The sequence below is a fragment of the Rousettus aegyptiacus genome, unplaced genomic scaffold, assembly GCF_014176215.1.
Source record: "Rousettus aegyptiacus isolate mRouAeg1 unplaced genomic scaffold, mRouAeg1.p scaffold_m13_p_10, whole genome shotgun sequence".
In the NCBI taxonomy this organism is placed as follows: domain Eukaryota; kingdom Metazoa; phylum Chordata; class Mammalia; order Chiroptera; family Pteropodidae; genus Rousettus; species Rousettus aegyptiacus.
In genome coordinates, this window is record NW_023416285.1 from 39,582,682 (window position 1) to 39,604,900 (window position 22,219).

Sequence of the window (22,219 nt, forward strand, 5' to 3'; positions counted from 1 at the left end):
ATGCACCACATAACAACATTTTAGTCAATGACAGACTGCATTGAAGAACTAAATAAAGGGAGAGATATTCTATATTTATTCATTAAAGACTCAATATTGTCAAGATGTCAGTTCTTCCCAATTTTATCTATAAATTCAATGCAATCCCAATCAAAATGCTGGCAATTTGTTTTGTGAATATCAACAAACTGATTTTAAGGTTTATATGGAGAGGCAAAAGACCTAGAATAGCAGAAACAATATTGGAGGAGAACAAAGTTAGAAGGCTGATATTACCCAAATTCAAGACTTACTATAAAGCCACAGTAATTAAGACAGTCTGATATTGATAAAATAGGTGAATGGAAAATTGATATGTCATCAGAGTCTAGAAATCGGTCTACATAAGTATAGTCAACTGGTCTTTGACAAAAGAGCAAAGGAAATACAATGGAGCAAAGATAGTCATTTTAACAAATTGCGCTGGAACAACTGGACATGCAAAAAAACAAAAAAAGATTCTAGACATGGATGTTATACCCTTTACAAAAATAAACTCAAAGGGGATCATACACTTCAATGTCAAATGCAAAACTATAAAACTCCCAGAAGATAAGGTAGGATAAAACCTAGATAACATTGGGTGCAATAGTGACCTTTTAGATACAACACCAAAAGCATAATCCATGAAAGAAAGAGGTGATAAACTGGATTTCATTCAAATTAAAAACATTTGCTCTGCTTAAGACAATGTCAAGCAAATTAGAAAACAAGCCACAGACTGGGAAAAAATATCTGCAAAAAACACATCTGATAAAACACTGTTGTTCAAAATACACAAAGAACTCTTTAAAACTAAACAATATGAAAACAAGCAAACCAATTTTTTAAAAATGAGTCAAAGATTTGAACAACTACTTTACCAAAGAAGGTATACAAATAGCAAATAAGCATATTAGTAGATGTTCCACCACCAACTGCTGGCAAGGATATGGAGCAACAGGAATTCTCATTCATTGCTGGTGGGAATGCAAGATGATGGTACAGCCACTTTGAAAGACAATTTGCCAGTTTCTTACCATACGATCCACTAGCACTGCTTAGTATTTACCCAACGTGTTAAAAATTTACATCCACGCAAAACCTGCGTATGATTACTTATAACAGCTTTATTCATATTTACTAAAATGTGGAAGTAACCAAGATGTCCTTCATTAGGTAGATGGATAAATGAACTCTGGAACATCCAGACAATGTAATATTATTCAGTGCAAAGAAGAAATGAAAACCCATGAAAAGACATGGCAAAACTTTTTTTTTTAATTTATTTTTTTATGATGACATTGGTTAATGAAATTTGGTTTCAGTTCTACATTTTAACAGTAAGGCATATATATTTACATTCTGTGTTCACTTCTCATAGTTAGATGTCTTTCTGTCACCACATATTTGACCCTTTTTACCCTACTTACTTACCCCCTCCCCTCTCCCCCCTCCCATCTAATAACCACTAGTCTATTGTCCATGTCCATGAGTCTCTGTTTGTTCTGTTCATTTGTTGCTTTTAGGTTTATATCCCATTTATAAGTGATATCATGTGATTTTCATCTTTGTCTTATTTCACTTAGCATGATTATCTCAAGGGCCATCCATGTTGTCACAAATGGCAGACATGGCAAAATTTTAAATGTATATTACTAAGTGGAAGAAGCCAATCTGAAAGGCTACATACTGTATGATTCCAAATATATGACATCTGAAAAAGTCAAAACTATGGAGACAGTAAAAAGATCAGTGTTTCCCAGGAGTTGGGGCTGGGATGGGATGGGAAAAAGGATGAAAAGGCAGAGCACAGAGGATGTCTAGGGCAGTGAAAATACTCTGTATGATACCATAATGATGGCTACATGTCATTATACATTTGTTCAAACCCATATAAGATACAACACCAAGAATGAACCCTAACATAAACCATAGACATTGGGAATTATGATGAGCCAGTTTAGGTTTATCAATTGTAATGAATGTACCGCTGGGGTATGGGATGTTGATAGTCGGGGAGGCCATGCATGCGTGAGAAGAGGGAGTGTATGGGAAACCTCTATACCTTCCCCTCAATTTTATTGTGAACCTTAAACTGATCTAAAAAACATTAAAGTCTTAATTTTTTTAAATTTATTTATTTTTACAGTGACATTGGTTAATGAAATTCAGTAAGTTTCAGCAGTACATTTTAACAATGAGACATATATATATTTACATTGTGTGTTCAACTCATAGTTAGATTTCTTTCTGTCACCATATATTTGACCCCTTGTACCCCATCTACACCCCCTTCTCCCCTCCTCTCTGGTAATCACTAGTCTATTATCCATGTCCATGTGTCTGTTTGTTTGTCCTGTTCATTTTTTTAAAAAGATTACTAGTGTTTTTCGATAGTGAGGTTAGGGATTTTATAATTATTATTATTATTATTATTATTATTATTATTATTTCTTCTTTAAATTTTTTGTATTCTAAAGTTTAGTTATAGTCTACAGCCATGCCACCCTGAACGTACCCAATCTTGTCTGATCTCGGAAGCTAAGCAGGGTTGGGCCTGGTTAGTATTTGGATGAGAGACCACCTGGGAATATCAGGTGCTGTAGGCATTAAAAAAAAAGAAAAAAGAAAAACTCTTAAATAAATAAATAAATAAATAAATATAAAGTTTAGTTATAGTTGTTGTTGTTGGTTTAATTAACTATACTTCTCAACTGATTATAGTTTATGAGCAGTAGTCTGTAAGGGACCCTTGTTTAGTTAATTTAATAAGAATTTCTCTTTGTCTTTCTACTTCATTTCTGTGCCTCTTCCCTTGGACCACCCTGGCCAATCCTTCCTTTTTCATGTGTTCTCATAAAAAAGGTGTCATATTAATGATATGTCTTTTCTATTTTATAAAATTTTTAAAAAGAAATTGCTAATTATGTCTTTTCCAGCTTATCGTTTGGCATTTATATATTATATAAATAATAAGGAAAAGAAAAATCCAAATTCTAGTTTATAATAAAAGTGACTAGTATGATAGTAATTGATGAAAGGGATTTGTAATTAAGAAAGATTGCATTAAAATATAAATTAGAATGTCATTAGCAAAAGCTATAAAAATCTAATCAAAATAAATATTCTAAAAAGAACCTAAAAATCTGTGTATAGACCATTAGTAGAATAAATAAGAAGTTGTATAAAATACAATTATACATGATCATACTTGCATCCGAGGTGATCAATATATATTTGTGAAAGACTGATTAGTGTATTCAAAGTTTATTATTAGTATCATATACTCTCTATTATTTGCTATGTTGTAGAAAGACAAATAGCTCTGAGCTCCAAGACAAATCATATTGTTTATCCCTTTACTACTAATTTAAGCAAGAATTTCCTGGAATTCAGTTATTCTAAGGCAAGTTAGGCTCACAGAACCTTCCCATAAAATTGTCTGCTTGGCCTTTGTTAATTGTAGACATTATTCATTATGGAACTGAGAGCTCCACATAAACCTGACCCACTGTAGAGATCATTTAGGCAAATTGAGGTTTTGTTTTTCTTTTTTCTTTATGAAATGTGTCAGCAAACATTAACCGTTCTGATTATGATCCCAGATTGCATTACAGTAGTGACGTTCCAGTTCATCATTACTGGTGACGTGAACACAGAGGCAAATGAAGGTCCATTTCACTAAGGAAGAAATAAATAACAACCAAGGAAAGGATTGCACAATCATTTTTCCTGCAACTCTTTGCAGGGCTTGTAGAAAATGAGTGAGGAAGGAGGGCTGCATTCTGCTCCTTCAAAAATGCGTGCAGTTATTATTGTGTTAGCCAAGGCACAGGACTGCGAGAGCAAATCTTATTCAACCGTCAGGGAATGGTTCTGAAGAAGAGGAAAACTGTTCTTTTGTCTTTTATCTCTGTTTTGATTCTTTTTTTCCTTCTGATTCCAGGATACTCAAATACAACCTAAGATTAAAGAAAGTGTTAACTCCATGTAGTGTAGAGTGGCTGCTGGCTCTAGGCAAGTTGCTATTATTTTATTATTGATGAGACTATCTTAAATAGTGAAATGTAGACATCATTGATAAAAATTTTGAATTTTAACTGCAATCGCAGGGCCAAACCTGTCTTGTATTCAAAGTCTTTCCTCAAGCAAAGGCACTGCTTTACTCTAAGGTTAGTTGCCTTCTATACCCACTGCCATGTGTGGATACGTGCACACACACACATACACAATTTGCCTGGCCCCTTACTAGCAAATATCGAAGTCAGCAAGACATGGTACTTGCCAGAGCCCAAAGCTTCTCTGGCCACATCTATAGCTCCTATGCCTGTCTTGCCTCAATGACCATATTGGATGCCAAACCTCAGCCATCAACACTTACTTCAGTTATCTGTCAATAATTGACCATTTCCAGGCAGGACAGCAGCCACCTGATCTTCACTCCCTTATCACAGTGCCCATCTAATTATTTGTGAAAGGTGACAGGAAGGAGGGAAACGCTGGAAAAACAAGGAGATGGGAAAGAAATAATTGCTGGCAGAGTAGCTCCATTTTTACCCACAGCCTCAACCTGGGAGGCCCCACTCCTTGCCTTATCCTATAAATACCTGACCTTGATTCTTTATGAGCTGCCGCCCATCCCAGTTCCTTACACCTCTGCTCCTGGCCCACTCCCAACTCTCCAGTTCCCATATAGATAGCAGGCACGGTGGGAGCCCTGGCTTGCACCACTTGGCAGGTGGGAGAGATAGCCAGCCCTCAGGAAATGCATTCCTTCGAGGGCATCTGACACAAGAAGCCAACTCTCTAAGTGGTAAATGGGGCTACATACACTATGTAACTACACTACTTGATGTTAGATATTCCATGTGTGTTTTAGTGACATTGTGTCTGCAGTGGGTGCTTGATAATACTCACTTAAATTTTTTTCCTAAGGTAAACTATGGCAATCATGCATTATGCTCTAGAACTTTTGAAGCAGGGCCAGATCAGTTTTCTGAAGAAAATTTTGACCCTGTAAGTAGAAGTCCACTTGGCAGAAGGAATAGCCTGCTATGCATGTAAAAAGCTCACCTAAATCATAATAGGATGTGAACCACCCCCCACACGTGTCCCGGTTGGCTTTTATATGGAGCTGTTTCTAATTAACACATAGATTGAGTCCGTAGAGCTAGGGGGACACAACAATCTGTCATTTCTTTGAAGCTTTCCAGATAGCTCAATGCCCAGCTAATCTAGGCCAACCTTTTCATGTTCATCTGAAGATGAACATGAGGCTCTAAAGGATCAATCCTCATGTCTTCTGCATAACGGTGTTCTTCCTACTGCCTCATGCCACCTTCCTGCAATTTTTCTTTTGGAAATGTCTTCCAAGACACTATGAAATTCAACATGATTACTATTTAAAAAAAAAAAAAAATTACCCTTTTGTTCCATCAGTGCAAGTATCACCATAGCCAAAAGGCCAAGTAACTTCTTAGTGCCGTTATAAAAGTTCTGACCTCACAGACCCTCAGAGACTTTCACAGACTGTCCTTGGAGATCTCCCGAAGTACACAAGCAGCTTTCTCGCAGTTATCCCACACCCTCATAAGAATAGTAACAGCAAACAAAAGTAAACTTGCTTATTTTAATATGAAAAAAGAATAAAGAGTTTGTAAAAAAGTGTTTCGGTAATCACTAGGCACATTTTCTAGTTACTATATGTTTTAGCAATTATGGTTCTGTTGCTATAAATCTGTTTACTCCAGATTAAATTTTCTTACAGCTTGTTAAAATTTTCTGAATCACTGTAGATATGAACATGACCTTCTGGAGATTTAAACCCCAATTTGTATGGATTATTGGATTAATGTTATAATTGAGATTATCCATTAAATTGAATTTGGGACTTGGGAACAAATTTACTAAATTGACAGATAGTGAAACTGAGTGATATTGCCATATAATGATTTTACTGAATCTTTTTAAGAAAGATGAATATCTACCAAAAGATGTGATTTCCTTCTTTTTTCTTGTTTTCAACACTTCTAAAGCTCTGTGTTCTAGCTTCTGTCCTGGGCCCAGAGGGCCAAGCTGAACACGTGGTTACATCGTATATGGAGCTCTGAGTTAAGTTCCCTGTTTTTTGATCTGTGGGTCACTGTGGATATCAGGTCAGTGGATTCAGTCAGCATTTTTAAGTGGGATGGGATTGAATAGGAAATACCAGAAGTTAAGTATTGTTTTTAGTAACATTTTATTTTTACTGGACTAGATAAACAGTTGGATATGAATGCATGTACTGGGTTATAAATTTTTTTACACTGGACTGTGTCAAAAAAGCTTGAAATTCACTGGAATACTAATATATTGACAGAGAAAAAAATGTTATCTCCTGACTATTCCATGGAAGCAAAAATGCTAAGACCCACAATTGTTTTAAAAAAGAAACATACCATCAGGCATAGGAAGAAGGCGGAACAGGTCCCCAAGTCGGTGCTGTTTGTGTGTCTGGGTAACGTCTGCCTATCATCCATTGCAGAAGCAGTTTTTGGAAAACATGTAACTAATCATAACATTTCAGATGCTTGGAGGATAGACAGCCCAGTGACATCGACGTATGAGGTAGGAAACCCTCCTGATTACTGAGGGCGTTAGAAGCATGGTGTCCCTGTGAGTCACAGTGCCCGGCAGGTTACCAAAGAGGCCTTGCCACATTTGATTACATACTACGTATGGATGAAAGCAGTCTGAGAGACTTGACTAGAAGAAGTAATCAAGTTAAAGACAGCAAAACACAGGTGATACTGCTTGGGAGCTACCATCCGGAAAAACGGCTCATCATCAAAGCCCCGCCTATTACGGGAATGACTCGGACTTTGAGACGGTCCACCAGCCGTATGCAGGGTGCTGCAGAGCCTTCTGGGGCAAGGCCCACTAGTCCAGCCTTGGTCCCTATTCTTGAGTCAGCTTGACAGCCTCCCCAACATTCTCCGAATCACTGTGATTTGAAATCCGGGAATCATCCTGCTTCCTTCCCTAGTCTTGCTTCCTGTGCACCACCAGTCCTTTAATACTACCAGTGCTACTTCTCCCTTGGTTTTCATAGCTCTGTTCTCTTTATGTTCTTTATGTTAACAACATTGGTGGACTCTTCTCTACCTCTTATGTGGTAATAGCCTTGTAATTGATCTCCCCACCTGTGACTTCTTCTGTGCTAGTCAGTGATACTTGAAATCTGCTTATTTTTGAAACTTGCTAATTGTTTCGCTGTTGGAAAACCTCTAGTAGCTTCCTACTGCCACCCAAAAGGCCAAATTTGTTTTAAAAAACCAGTAAGACTTTCTACCCAATCTAACAACTCAGCTTTTAGCTCCCAACAGCCAGCTTTATGTAACCACATATTAATATCAGTTATTATATAAATAGCATTCAATCTGAAAAGTCGGGCATATCCAGGCATGTAGCAGCTAAAAAATATTTTAATGATTTAATTTTAAAATATTTTTAATGCTTATGAGTACAGTATGTTTAAATGATCAGGACAGCTTACTCTTCCCTGAATAAATAGTATATTCTACCCCCTACCCCCACCATTCTTTTTGTGGATTCCACTGAATTCCTGCCCACCCTCCCACCCCCCCACACACACACTGTATACTTGAAATCTTCCCTATTGTTGAAAGTTGGCCTCAAATATAGACATTAAAAAACAGTAAGAGGAGATGATACTTAAAACCAGAAGTAAAAGAGAAATTACTGTGGCATCTAAATGGTTCTAACTAGAAGCCAGAGACTGACTGGAGCCCTGGTAGGAAAGAATGTCAAGGACCAATAATGAGCAGCAATAAGCAACTCCTAGGACAGGCATGTGAAATCTGTTGAGTCAGAGCCATCACTAGCCTTGCAGTCAGGTGGTTGGAAGCCTTCTAAAGCTTGTTGAGTACTCTACTTCAGCTGGGCAGGATTAACCCCAGAGGTCCTGCCAGACATCTAGTGGAATCATTATATACTTAGGACTCATATGTAGAACTAGTTTAGAAAAAGTAAAGAGCTGGTATAATATCCAAAGACCCAGAGAGTGCATCAAGATAAAACAAGATCTAAAAGTCCAATTTTAGAGGAACAGCCCTCTCATTTTTTCACCATGATATTCTTAGCAATGGGAAACTCAGGGTTTTAACATAGTTATAAAATGAGAAACCTTAGGGCTCTGGGGTTTAATTTGGTAGGAATCTTGTTTCTTCATTCTTACTCTTTATATTTTTTGCTACACTTTACACAGTTGAAATAAAACTATGTTTACAGGGTTTTAAAAGTACAGGAGGATAAAGAATAAAATTTTAAAAATGACCCATAATCCCACCATATATTAGCTCACTAATATTTTAATATATTTTCTTATTTTCTTCTAACATTTTTATACACATATATTTTCTCTACATATTATATTAGATAATTATTCCTTAGAGCCTATAGCATCATGACTCATTGATACAATTTATCAAATATTAGAGAAAATGAGAAATTATAAAAAAGATACATATATTCCTAAGATTCTTCTTCCACCTTAAAATATTTGTATTCTCATCATTTGCCAGCCTTTCGATACAGGGCAGAAGTTTTCTTTGCGAGTGGAACCATGGGCTGGAGTTTCATACCCTCTTTCGTAAACTTGTAATGGACTCACTATTTTTCTACTCCTTTTGTTGCAGTGAAGCAAAGCATTCCTAATTCTGAATTAAAATGTCAAGTCTTTATAATTATGTTCCTCTTCTGCAGCTGTCTCACTAAGTCCGAATTCAATAGCTAGAAACAAGATCGATTTTTCCTTATTTTATCCTTTTTATGCAATATAGTTGTAGTCAAGTTATGTGGTGACAAGAATAAGGACAACTGGCATGAACAAGTTCAGAAAGAGCCACTGACTCTTGGTCGTCATACAACATAAGTGATAGGAGCAGAACTGGGCAGACCCACCTGGGAGGGGTCTACCAGCTGCCAAGTCCTGGGTTTCATCAGTAAATATTACATTGGGAATGGAAAGTTCATCGGCTGGGTGGAGGTTACTTAGAGAGTGTCTACTGTATAACCATAGAATGAATTTCATTGTTCATAAACCCTTACTAGTTATTTTATTTACTTCTTTAGGCTCAATCCCCAGAAATAGAATTATTGGTTCAAAGAATATATATAGGTATTTGTGATGTTCCGGATCTGTTGATCAATTTGTGTTTCCATCAGCAATGCCGACAATGCCATCCTCACTCCACCCTTTCAACCACTGAACATTATTTTTAATCCTTGCCAATTAAATAAACAAAAATGTGGCATTTTGTGTGAATTTACCTGAATATGGCATATAATGTGTTAGTTCTCAGCTCTGCAGGCATGTCAGCTTCACCTAGGAAGCTTCTTAAAAATTTTTGTCTCATAATTTTATGAGACATTTTAATGTTCTACCTTATACAGAATTATAGTAATCCGGAATTTTAGTGTCAACATAAGTTCCTAGCAACTTTTGCTTAGTGAATTCATTACAAAGTTTTAAGTGTTACAAAAAAGATATGAGGAGCAAATATAAACATAGATATTCTCTAGGTTGGAAAGACAAATCTGAAAGGCTATCATGCAATTTTGGGTCTTTTTCTATAAATTTATTTAGAGATTACATTTTCTCTTAAGTACTTTAAGTAAAAAGAGGCATTATAATCAGTTACTTACAAGCCCCCAAATAAGATATATCTCACCTAGGGATGGATTAGAAATTGCCCATCTCCATACATAGCAAATGTCTTCAGATCTTCAGAGGAATAGAATTTATCATCTAAATTAGCTAGCTGGAAAAAAAAAAGGACATTGAATAGATAGATCCCTTTACATCAAGCATATCTTAAATGAAAATTGAGGCAAATATAAAAATACTTATGGTGGCAATATAACTCAGTATTTTGAACTACAATTATCCCCAAAACATCCATAATGTATGGTTACCTTGCTTGTATATGTCTTCAAGGAAAAACGTATCCCTAAATGCAATCAGTAAAAGCTAAATGAAAATCATAGAAACAGTAACATACTGTGAAGGCAGGCTAAAATGAAAAAGGTACTATTCAACACATTTGCTGAGAGCTTATTATGAGCCTTTCACTAATCTAGGCACCTAGGGTACATCAGTAAGCAAAAGTAGACAAAAGTGTTGCCATCTGGGAGCCTGCATTCCAGCAGGGGAAGATATCAATACACAGTAATCATAATAAGTGGGCAAATGTTTTGATACTTTAGAAGGTGATTAGTGCTATGGGGGAAAAAAATAAGTAAACAAGTAAGACTTCAGAAATGACAGAGAGAGGAAGTCAGACGACTTGCAATTTAACCATAGCCTGGGTCTGAAGGGACCTCATTGAAAAATTGACACATGAGCAAAGACCTAAAGCCCTGTGTGATCCCTCCATCCTATTTCTCTACCCTGCCCTCATGCTCGGATCCAGCAGCCATGTCAAACTCTTCATTCTTCTCCACAAGCTTGTGCCTTTGCACTAGCAATGCCTGCTGCCTGGAGAACAAAGGATGAGGCAAGATGTGAGAAGTGCCCGGAGGTTAGTAAAACAATAGACAAACTGCTACAAAAAGATGAGAGATGGAGCAATTGCTTTTGGTTAATGTTATCAGACAGGTTTTAAGGGAGGATTATCTTTCAAAAATGCTTTTCAGATTTACCTGCTTGCCGTCTTTTCCTTTATTGGCATATATCATGAATTCATTTTTACCTCCCATTTTGTCATCGTGAAGGTGGCAATTTGGGAATTAGACTCACCTGGTTTTGAATTTCGACTCTGTCACTTACTAAATATGCAACTTTGACAAACTGGATTTCTTTGAGCCTCTTGAGCCTCAGTTTCACACCTGTTAAACAAGATAATAATTTTTTTTGAAGCTTGTTGTAAAAAGAGTAACATACAAGGTATGGCAAATGATGAGAGAGAGAGGATACCAGTTTTGAAAGAGAAATGAATCAGATAGTGAAGGACATTTTTAAAGCTGTGCTAAGGAGAACATATCTTAGTTTATAGGTAATGGAGAACTGTTTAAATTATTTTGCATGTAGAAGGGAAATATTTGTGCTTTAATCCATCCTAGATGGGATATATCTTATTTGGAGGCGGCAAGTGGAAGTTAAGTTTTTGGAACTGATGAAACAAGACCAAGTAGTATGATATTGCACTGTTGTGAGAGTTGATAAATTCATTTAAGCCTGGTGGTGACAGAAAAGGTAGATTTGATAACTGGGAATTAAAATATCTTTTCTGAACTTTGTTCTTGACATTTAGTCAATTCTCAAAATATAGACAAAATAAATACATTTTTCTTAAACATTTTTATTGATGTTTTGACTCAATCTCATGGAGTTGCACTTTTCCTTAGATTTATTGTTTGAGGGATGTATGATTTTAGGACTAACTGCTAGAGCCACCAGGAATAGAAAGGGGGAGTGAGGGGAGGTGAAATCAACTGATAAACAGGAGCCAGAGAGTCTGGGAAAAGAAACTTAAGTAAACTTTATTTTGTGGCCCAACAAAACATCACTTTAAAAAAGCATTTCTCAGATGTTGACTTTGAGAAATAATTGCATTGCCTAGCTTGGAGCTTGTAGATAACCTAGATGGATAAGGAAATTATGGTTTTCTTTTATTAGTGGAGCGGCTGGGCTAACCTTGCTTAGCAAAGAGCAGATGAAAAGAGTATAGGAGAAACCAGTGTAAATCTGTCATCACTGACAGAAAACTTTCAGCGTGCATGTATGTTCAGTTTTTCCCAGGTGAGGACCACCAGCTTTTAAATTTTTATTATTTTTGAATAGGTAATACATCCATATAGTTTAAAATTTTTAAAGTACAAAAGTATATAGAGTGAAAACTCTTCCATGCATCCTACCCCGACATACCCATTTCCCCTCCTATCTAATATCAATTTCTTACTTATCCTTACAGAGATATTTCATGTATATACAAGCAAAAAATATTAATTTTTTTCCTTTTAATACAAATAGTAGCACGTTAGACATATTACCTTATATCTCGGGGTTTTTTTTTATTGGTATCATTGGGTTTTTTATTTTGTTTTAGTTGTTTTACTTAATATATTTTGAAGATTGTTCCATATCAATACATAAAGAGTTTCCTCATTAATAAATATGGCTCCTTAATATACCATTATATGGAAATAGTACCATAATTTTTGCAACTAACTACCTTCCTATTAATAGAGATTTAGATTTCTTCTAATCTTTTGTTATTTCATGCAATGAATAACCTTGTACATGTGTCAATTAGCACATTTATTTATTTTACTTATAAGGTTGGTACCTAAAGTGGAATTGCTGAGTCAAAGTGTATGTGACCTTGTGTCTTTAACAAATATTGCCAAGTTGTTCTCTGTAGAAGTTGTACTAATTTGCAGCCTCACATGTAGAGTATAAAGAGCACTATCTTTGACTTAAGAGCAAGAAACTGTATCATTAATTCCTATCTAAGTGGAATAAGTTCAAACTCTCTTTCATCAACTCACAAATATTCGTTCTAAGAATGTTTCTTTCTATCAAAGGTGAATACACTCATCTCCTAGATCAGTGGCTCTCAACTGGAGACGGTTTTGCCTCCCAGAAGACATTTGCCAATGTCTAGAGATATTTTCCATGGTCAAAAGTGGGACATGGAGGTGCTGTGGGCATCTAGTGAACAAAGTGACTCCATCTTAGGTATAAGACTCCATCTTAAGCACAGGCCAGTTCCTGGAAAAGCTGCAGATAGCAAGATGATCACCCCACCCTAGACTCAGTCAATCAGAGCAACTATGGAAAGTAACTCTCCAAATTCCCCGCCTTGTTCCTTGGCGCCATCACTCTTAGCCAATCCTGCTAAGAGACAAGCTCGTTGTACCAATCCTGTAACGCCAAGACATCGCTCCCCATGCTTACAATTTTTTTCCCTTCAAATACCCCTGAAGCCCCATGTTCGGGACCGCTTCCTACTCACTGCTGCGTTGGTGTGCAGACTGCGGTCCCGACTCGAGTCTGAAATAAACTCCCTCTTGCTCTTGCATCAGTGTCGGCTTCTTGGTGGTTCGTGGAGATACGAGTCGGGGCATAACACTAGTGGGAAGAGGTCATGAATGCTGTGAACATCTTACAATGCACAGGATCCTTTACCCCCTTTTTTTTTTCTCCACACAAAAAAAATTATCTGGTCCAAAATGTCAGTAGTGTGCAGAGGTGAGAAAATCTGTCCTAGATAAGTGTCTACCTTCTCTCAACCATATTAAATAACATTTTACAAAGCTTAAGATTCTTCACTCTCTGAAACCTAAGGTCTATGCTGAATAAAATAGTCCTCAGTGTTTCCATAGTACATTTTTTTTGTTTCTTCTACAACATTTATATTGTATTGAAATTAGTGGTTTGCAGGAACTTTGAGTTCCTCAAAAACATAAATGTATCTTGTTTATATTTGTGTCCTTAATATCTGGCACAAAAAAAGGCATGCAATTATTAAATGAATGAGTGGATGTTAACAGTAATTCCTAATTGTCTGTGTGATTTAAGCGATTTTTAAATTTTTAATCAGACCATTCTTTTTACTCCACTTACTTCACTTTTCTCCTAATTTCAAATGCCTATTTTTCTTCAGACTTCCACAAGCAATTTTTTTCTAGCTTATAGAAGAATTGTACCAGGAAATGTCAATTAAATAAGAAATATTGACCTTTCCCCTGATTTGAACTTTTATGAAATGTAGTTTATTACACAGCATTAGTCACTTAATTATATACTATCTTGCTCACTTATAGCTTCTGACTGAAATTGTTTTGTCTCCTCAAATGGATTGAAATCTCCTTAAGGGCAAAAATCAAAACTCTTAAGTACTTCATGCTGCCTTAGTGTTTTACAGACTGTAAAACAAGAGAGTGACAGATTCTCTCGTTTTTTAATAACAACTCACAAACCAAACCCAAAGAAGATCCAGACCTCAGCAAAGAAACTATTCATTCTCAAGAGCAGAGCAACCCAGTTTCTCTGAGACGCTCAGGTCCTCCTTACAAAAAGCAAAAGAGCAGTACTGCAGAGGGACCAGACGGAGGCCTGGAAGAATCAGCCTGATTCATAACTTGCCTCCTCCCTGGTTTCCCGGAGTCCTCTAGGAGCAGGAGAGCCTCATCTGACCAGCTTTGTGCACAGCCCTGCTTTCCCATCTATTTCTATCACCACAGTACTGCCACCAGATGCTTCCCCATCGTTCGATGTGATTAAAGATCCAAGTGTGGGAATGGGAGGAGAGACTGTTGGCTGGTTTCTGACAGGAGCAGAATCACAAACAAGCTTTCAGCCTGGGGCCAGGTAGCAGGGGTCTCGGCTTAGGTGCACCTCTGCACTTAGGAGCTGCCCTTGCAGAAAAAAAGTGGTTCAAGTGGAGACTGGTTTTTATGAGAACTGCATGATGTAGAGGGAAGTGTGGCAGCCAGGGAAAAACACAGCAGATCAGCAAGGTCAGGGAAGAAGGAAGCAAGGACAAGAATACTTGTTTGTAAAGCCGAGTGAGCTAAATATATCTTGCAGAAAATTAGGATGCAGGGCAGCTTTGATCATATCTAACACAGGATTTTAAAATGCAAATGTAAAGACATGCAAATGCAGAACTGCTTAATTTATTTCTAATGGCTTCTTTAACCACCATTTAGCCCTGAGGTCCTGGTGCATTCTCTTTGCAGTTAGCATAAGTTTGCAGTTGAAGTCCTTCAAAGCTGAATTGCAAAAGGAAAACATTCTGATTTGAATATCTGTCAGACAAATCAAGGAAATAGTAAAACCCAGCTGATTAGAGAAGGTAAAAAAAAAAATGCAAAACAAATATTTTAATTAGTTCTTTCCTAGAAGGGTTCACATTTAAAAAAAAAGAAAACAGGCACTTATGAACAGCAACTTTGATATTTAGCTATGAATTATCTCCACAGGCAGGAAAATGGAGCTGTGGAGGGGTTAATTTTTCAAGGTTATTAAAAACTGAGTTTTGAATTTGCTGAGAAAGAATTCATAGGTCCACATCTCCCACACTATCTAAAAAAAGACCTCATTATCCTGTTAATCTTCAAGTTAGCTAAAAGTTCCTTCTTTAAATGATAGTCTTTAGGTAGGTGTTACAAGAACACAAACTAAACTTAAGTGTTAGACCTTTTAAGATGGACTCTACAATACATTGCATAGGTCCTGCCTTCTTAGGTAAATGATGGCAAAATAATAATAATTCGTGATTACTTATCTATTATCTTCCAAGAACCACACTAAATATTTAATTTGTTTCACTTGAGCTCTATAACAACATTTTGAGGCAGGTAAATTTAATTTTTTGACATTTTTCTTTAGACAAAGAGCTATTAATGTACAGTCTCTGAAAGGTTTCCAGGCACAATCCTCCTAAATTATCTGCAAACATATGGTGTTGGGCACGTGTGTGTTTCTAGAGAGAAGGTTCAGAGTCCTCATCAGCTTCTCAGAAAAGCGTGTGGCCTTTCCAATGTCCAAACTGGGTTAATCATTTTGAAGAGCGGAAACTTCTGCCTAGGTTACCTCTATTAGCTCAAATTAGTAAAATAGTTTCAAGTCTATGTTTTTTGAGTTTTCTGTTGTTTCCCTACTTGTCTGATGATGCTTCTTGCCCAGGTCATTGAACTTGCCTCCACAAAAAGTGCTCCATCTCTCCCCTGTGTAAAATTGATTAGCGGCATGGACTCTAGAGCCAGGCGTTCTAGATTTACATCTAGTCTCTACCACTTACTGCTGCATGACCTTGCCTCAGTTCCCAGACCTGCAAAGTGGAACTCATAGGTACATCCTCATAGAGTTAATATGAAAATTAAATAAGTTCACATAGAGAACAGCGTCCAGAATATAGAAAGCAATAAATAAGTGATTGGTGTACTGTATGATCCCAATCTGTTATGAATTTAGAAAGCATCTGTTTAAATTTTTTTCTGGCAAAAAAAGGAAGGATATATTTGAGGTCTTCATGCTTCTTAAAGCCATTTTCTACTTGTTGTTTTTGTCTAGTCCTGCTTACCATGGAATTGATGTGATAACAAGGCACGCATTCATTTTTCTAGAATAGTGTTGACCAAAAGAAGAACCAGATAGGGAGAAGGGATGCAGCTCATTTCTCTTGAGCCTTTATTAAAGTAACCATTACAATTGAAAGTCCACATGAACTTAGTGGCACTAAGCAAAGCAGCCTTCTTTTCTCTTCCGCTATTCTGAGTTGCTTTAGACACAGTTCAAAGGGAAGAACCAGTTTTTCAGCTAATATCTTTGAAAAGTGCATTTGAAGCCACTATTAGCGTGAGGTATGATTTTTTTTTTTTTTTTTAAGAAAGAAGAAGGAACTGCTTTTCCTAGCCTTTGAGTGTTTCCTGGGATTGAATTACCTCTCCTTAAAACTGTGCACTGGCAGAATCTGCTGGGTTCAGGATGCGAATGATCTAGGCAAAGGTCCTGATTAAAAGGAACAAATAGGATGGAATAGGATAGGAGACATTTTTTTCCTTTATCCTTTCTTGAGGACTAATAGTCTCATGCCTCTTGCCTCACTGTTCTCTAAGGATTCTTATGCCATCCATCTGAAGGCTAAAAGCTGCTATCAGACAGCTGGAGACAGTTTACTCACCGAGGTCCTTGTAACACTTGCAAAATGTCACTAAAGAGATGCGGTGACATCCTGGAGCCCTTGTTCTAGCAAAGTGTCAGTTTTGAAGTGGGCAGAGGTAATTGCTGCCCACAGGGTTACTGCGGTGACCTGCAGTATATCAGCATCCTGCTGGTCCAGACTGCCAGGCCTCTCTCCATATACTCTGTCTAATGTTCTTCCCACCAGAGCAGCTTTGGAGCAAGTCACAAAGGGATGAGATTCCCTGCTGCCTGTTTTATTAAGCGTGGGTGTCTGTTATGAAAATAGGCAGCGTGGCATAGTAGTGGAACCCAGAATTTTCAGAATGAGCAGTGGCGGTATCAGCTTTCAAAGAGCTGGGCTTTCCATAAAGTGACCGGTTATGAATGAAATTGTAGTGAATGTTAGTGCCATCCGGGCTTCACCTGGGTTGCAAATTCCTAACAAAAAGAAGGCTCCCTCTCCTCCAGAGATATGTTGATGTATATTTAAAAATTTTTTTCTTTCTTTCCAATTTTTTCCAGAGTTACAGATAACACGAAAGAAGCACAGAAGGGGCCAGGACTTAGCATTCATTAGAATTCAGTTCAATGGGAATTATGAGTATTCAGCCCTGAGTACGTTACTTAACCTTTGGGCCTCAGTTTTCTTCCCTGTAAAAGGTGGATGTTGTTTACCTTGCAGACTCACTGCATTTCCAGAACAAGATTTTAAATCTTTGCTCATGATTCTAAGGGCAGATGTGCCAAAGGGACCTGCTAGCAAGAGTCCAGTTCCCATCAAACAAGACAAACTCATTTAGTCTTTAAGATACCATTAGCTTCTGTGTGTTTTGTGACCAATTCAGAAAGAATTCATGATGCTTCAGAGTCTTATAAGGAAATCCGTATTCGCCAGTGCAGGTGACAGACTCCCTCTTTGGCCAAACTTTCGTCAGGCTCCTCTGAGCCCTCTTCTGCACTAGGCCACAGTCTTAGGCTCCCATGTCTGTCCAGTTTCAGCAAGAATCCTGCTAAGCCAGTTTAGAGAGAATCCTCCCACCCTTCATATCTGATCATCCTCAGTATCCAATCAAATTCTTCACCCTCCACCATCCCCCAGGTGATAGCCGATCACCTGGCCTACTTTATGCAAGAATCCTGTTCAGTGGTTTAGCAAGAATTCCCCAACCCTCGATATTTCCTCTTAGTAATTTTCCATCCACTGACCCCCTACACCCCACCCCCTGAACACACTTCTTGGTTATAAATCCTCACTTGTTCTTGTTGTATTTGGAGTTGAATCTGATCCTTTTCCCCTCCTGTGAAAGTTGTTTTTTTTCAACCCTTTTAGAAAATATATTTGACATGTAACATTGAGTAAGTTTAAGGCATGTAACGTTAATTTGATACATTTACATATTATAATATTATTTCCATTGCAGAGATAATTAGCACCTGTATAATGTCACATACTTATCATTTCTTTTTAGTGGTTGGAATGAAGTTCAAGCCTCATAGCATATTTGATGATTATAATGCAATATTATCTATATTTACTATACTGTACATTAGATTTCTAGGATTTATTTACTAGGTGCAAGTTGGTACCCTTAAATAGCATTTGTCCTCTTCTTCCTACCCTCATCCCCTGGTAACTATCATTTTTACTTTCTGTTTTTACTAGTTGAACTTTCTTTAGATTCCACATATAAGTGATATTATACAGTATTTCTTTGTCTATCTGACTTATATCACTTAGCATAATGCCCTCGGGGTCCATCAATGCCATCGCAAATGGCAGGGTCTCCTTTTTCATGATGGGATAATATTCCATTATACAGAAATACCACATTTTGTTCATTCATTCATCCATTGATGGCAAGATAATGTCCCTGTATCTTGGCTATTGTAAATAATGCTGCAATGAATCTGAGAGTGCATATATCTCTTTGATATACTCTTCAAAATAATTTAAATATCTGATAAATGTCTCATCCAAGAAAAATAAATATTTCTTAGTACAACAATTGAATTGTGAGAATATAAAGTAATGAAAATTTAACAATAACCTACATGCCAAATTGGAAGATTAGTTAAGTAAAATATAGTCCATCATAAAATGAAATACTAAACATATTCACCTCCTGCAACAGTCTTGATACCTATCATAATAGTCCTGACTAAAGGCTGTCTTACCATTTTAACAAGTATCAGAATAATTTTTTCCTTAACACAGATCAAAGCTTATGTGTTGAGGTTTTCAAAGAGGCTAACACTTAAAAAGTACTTAATATAATACATGCCAAGATGCTGTTTGTTCTAAATGTTAAATCTGTTCCTCACAACATCCCAGTGAGGCAGTGCTATTATTATTATCCTGAAGCTTTAGATTAAATTGGGGCTCTGAGAGATTATTTGCCCAAGTATATAGAGGTAGAACTAGGGAGCGGAATTGACATTCTAATTCAGGGATTCTGGCCCCAGGTTCCATGCTCTTCAATGCAATTCCAAATGGCCCTCGGAGGACTAAAATTAGGCTTGCAAGTCTACTCTGTTCGTTCTTTTAGAGCAAAGCTGTCAAACTCAGCTGCCCACAAGAGGCCGGGTAAGTAATGTAAAGGAGTAAAGCAGGGCCCATGGGGAATGGGCCACCAGGAGAGTCCATGCCATCAAGGAGAACAGCCCCTATCTGTGCCATCTAGTGTTGCTTTCTGGAAATGCATACCATCCAAGTTTTTAGAGAGAAGCAAGAGAAAAATCTGGATTCTTATGAAAGACCTCTTCAATTCAAAAGACAAAGAAAGGAAATGCAAAGGGGAAAGAGGGGAGAGAAAGGGAGGGAAAGGAAGGGTAGGACACAGACACACAGACACACACACACACACACACACACACACACACACACACACACTCCTGCAGGAGCAGTTCTTTAAGTCTGTGAGGCCATCTGTTTGCAACTTCAATTTTAGAGGTTAAATTTTATGACGATGCCCTTCGGTTGATTTTTTTTTTTTTTTTGACCCTGGTTGATTTTGAAGATATATTCTTCACACTCTAAACCACTGAGTAATTACACTTTTTAAATGTCCTCTGTGTCTAACCTGTTGGAGACTAAAGATTTCTGCTATTTGGTTGGTGAGGGGAGGGGGAAATGCACTGGGCAGGAGTAGGGTATAGGGGTTGTAGGAGGAAAGTTGTCTCAGAACTTAGGCAGTCTTTCCTGGGGTGCTATAACAATTATATTAGCATAAATGTTTGAGAATAGTATTGACTTCCTATCTACTCATAGATTAAGAGATGTCTAATGACAGATGTTAGCCAAGCAATCTGGGCTTTTTTTCTTGAGTGTTCAACTGATGGATAATTTAACTACTATTAACAAATCAAGTAAAGGAAAACACCCTTTCAAATAAGTATGATCAATTATCTGTGGGGGATGGAAGTAAAGTAACTTCAGAGAATTTTATGAAATCCCTTATCTTTTTCTAAGTCTTCAAATTTTCAGTTGCTAAACTTTGAACTATTTACAATTTATAATCCTCTTGGCTAAGTGTCTCAGTTCTAGGCATATGACAAGAGACATTCTGAATTCCTGGCTTTATGAGACCTTCCAGCTTTTTGTAACTGGTGTCCAGTGTACTCATTTTTCATTGTCTAAACCTGGATTACAGATACATAAGCTTAATAAATAAGATACAATCATTTTCTTACTTACAAAAACAGTGCTCTTTTTTATTTTTTTTCATTTATATTTCCTACCATAGGTTTAAATTTCCTATTATTTCGAAGTTTGGTAGGGCATTAATAGTGGCCACTTTGGAGGGAAATGGGATGAATTAATACCTTTTTACGCACAAGATCCTGCACTGTGTCCTGTGGAGTGAACAGAAAAGAATCAGTAAGCTTGTCTCCTTCCTTTCTGGGACTTCAAGTATTTCTGGAGAAATGATGCAAGTAACAAAGGTACAAAAACAGTGCATTAAAAGCACAATACAAAGAACGCAGATGATCATAACTGTAAGATTTTTAAAGGAGAGACAAACTTTGTGACTTGAAGGTTTTAGAGGCCTTCAGAAAGGAAATAGGGTTTAAACGAGGCCTCAAAGAATGGGTAGGCTTTTTCAGGATAAGAAGGGCAGAGAGTGGGAGGAAAAGTATAATCAAGACACATGTAAAAGAGAGGGAGAGGGAAAAATGGATTTGGGGCATATGAAGGCAATGGAAAACTCCAGTAAGAAAGAAACGGAATATAAACCAGGGAAGTGGTCTGAATGAGCAAAAAGTAGTCGAAACCAAGGATAGGAAAATAGTCAACCCATTAATATGAATTATGAAGTTAGAAGGAAGAGCTGGTTTGGGGAAGAAGTTGTATTGTTAGATTTCATATCATAGTAGACCCTCCAAATATTGAACCAAAAGATAAAATTATATGTTTTCAAAATCTGGTCCGAACCAGATTTGCTCTCGTCTTATTTTGACCCTTTATAGCCTGAGTTAAGATTGTGCTATTTTATTTTTTATCTATCACATGCAAAAGAAGTGAGATCCTTAAAGGGTCATTTGAAATCATATAATTCTTTTTGCCAATGAGTTAATTGCCAAGCAATTAGCATACGGTCACGGAGTCTATGAGTAATAGAGGTAATACTAAAACACAGTTATCCGCTAATTTCTGAACCATTGCTTTACTCATATCATGTATTATCTGGTTGTTCTTTCTAAAAACTGTTTGTACATAAACACACACAAATGAATTTTTAGATGTACTTTTTAACATTCAGTACTTTCCCACCTTTGGTTACCACCATCTCTTTCCTTGTGTCCAGCTCATCATGCTCCATTTAACACCTAACATGTCATCCAAATATTCTTAGAATTTGTATAATCATATACAAACATATCTGTACACACACAGCACATCCATACGTAATGTTTTAGGTCATTGTTTTACAAAAATGAAAACATATATACCCTTTCCTGTACCTTGCTTTTCTCATTTGACCGTACTTTGGGGAAATTTCTCCCAAGTGAAGAGTTTCTTTTAATGGTCATATAATGCTTTTGAGATGTGTTGTAATTTTTTGTTCTACCATTTCCTCTATTTGTGGAGATCAGTTTGTTTCGGTTTTTTGCCTCTAGAAACAGTACTTAATAAACATACTTGTACCTATATCTATATATGCTGGTATTTTGTTTCTGTTGATAGGGTTGGGATAACGGGGTCAAGGGCATGAGTATAATAGCTTTAAAAACTAAACTGCTTCCCTAAAAAGGCTGTAACTATACATATTTACACCTACAATTAATAAAAATGCTTTCTTTAGCTAGGTTTCCCCAGGCTATGGTGTTGTAACTTTATTTTAAAGTTTTTACAAGTGTAATCAGTGTAAAGTAAAATCTAATTGTTACTTTATTTGCATTTCTTTGACTACAGATGAATTCGATCATCTTTTCATAAGGTTTTTGGCTGTTGGCTTCTCCTAGCTCTGCTTCCCAGTGGGACCACTGTACTTTTATATTCTTTAC

General features: G+C 36.9%; 1 protein-coding gene and 2 pseudogenes across 3 annotated transcripts in view; all 3 read left to right on the plus strand.

Moving 5' to 3' along the window:
• GPRIN3 (GPRIN family member 3) overlaps positions 1-22,219 on the plus strand; it is a 67,810-nt gene that overhangs the window by 33,107 nt on the left and 12,484 nt on the right. Inside the window, exon 1 of one of the 3 annotated variants that reach the window (XM_016161081.2) lies at positions 6,518-6,627. The exons of the other annotated variants lie outside the window; for them this stretch is intronic. The gene's annotated coding sequence lies outside the window, so the exon portion shown is untranslated. Of the gene's footprint in view, positions 1-6,517; positions 6,628-22,219 lie in introns of those variants that run through there. 3 annotated transcript variants of the gene reach the window in all.
• On the plus strand, positions 2,512-2,630 carry LOC118608752 (annotated as a pseudogene).
• Positions 6,361-7,574, plus strand: LOC107518946 (annotated as a pseudogene).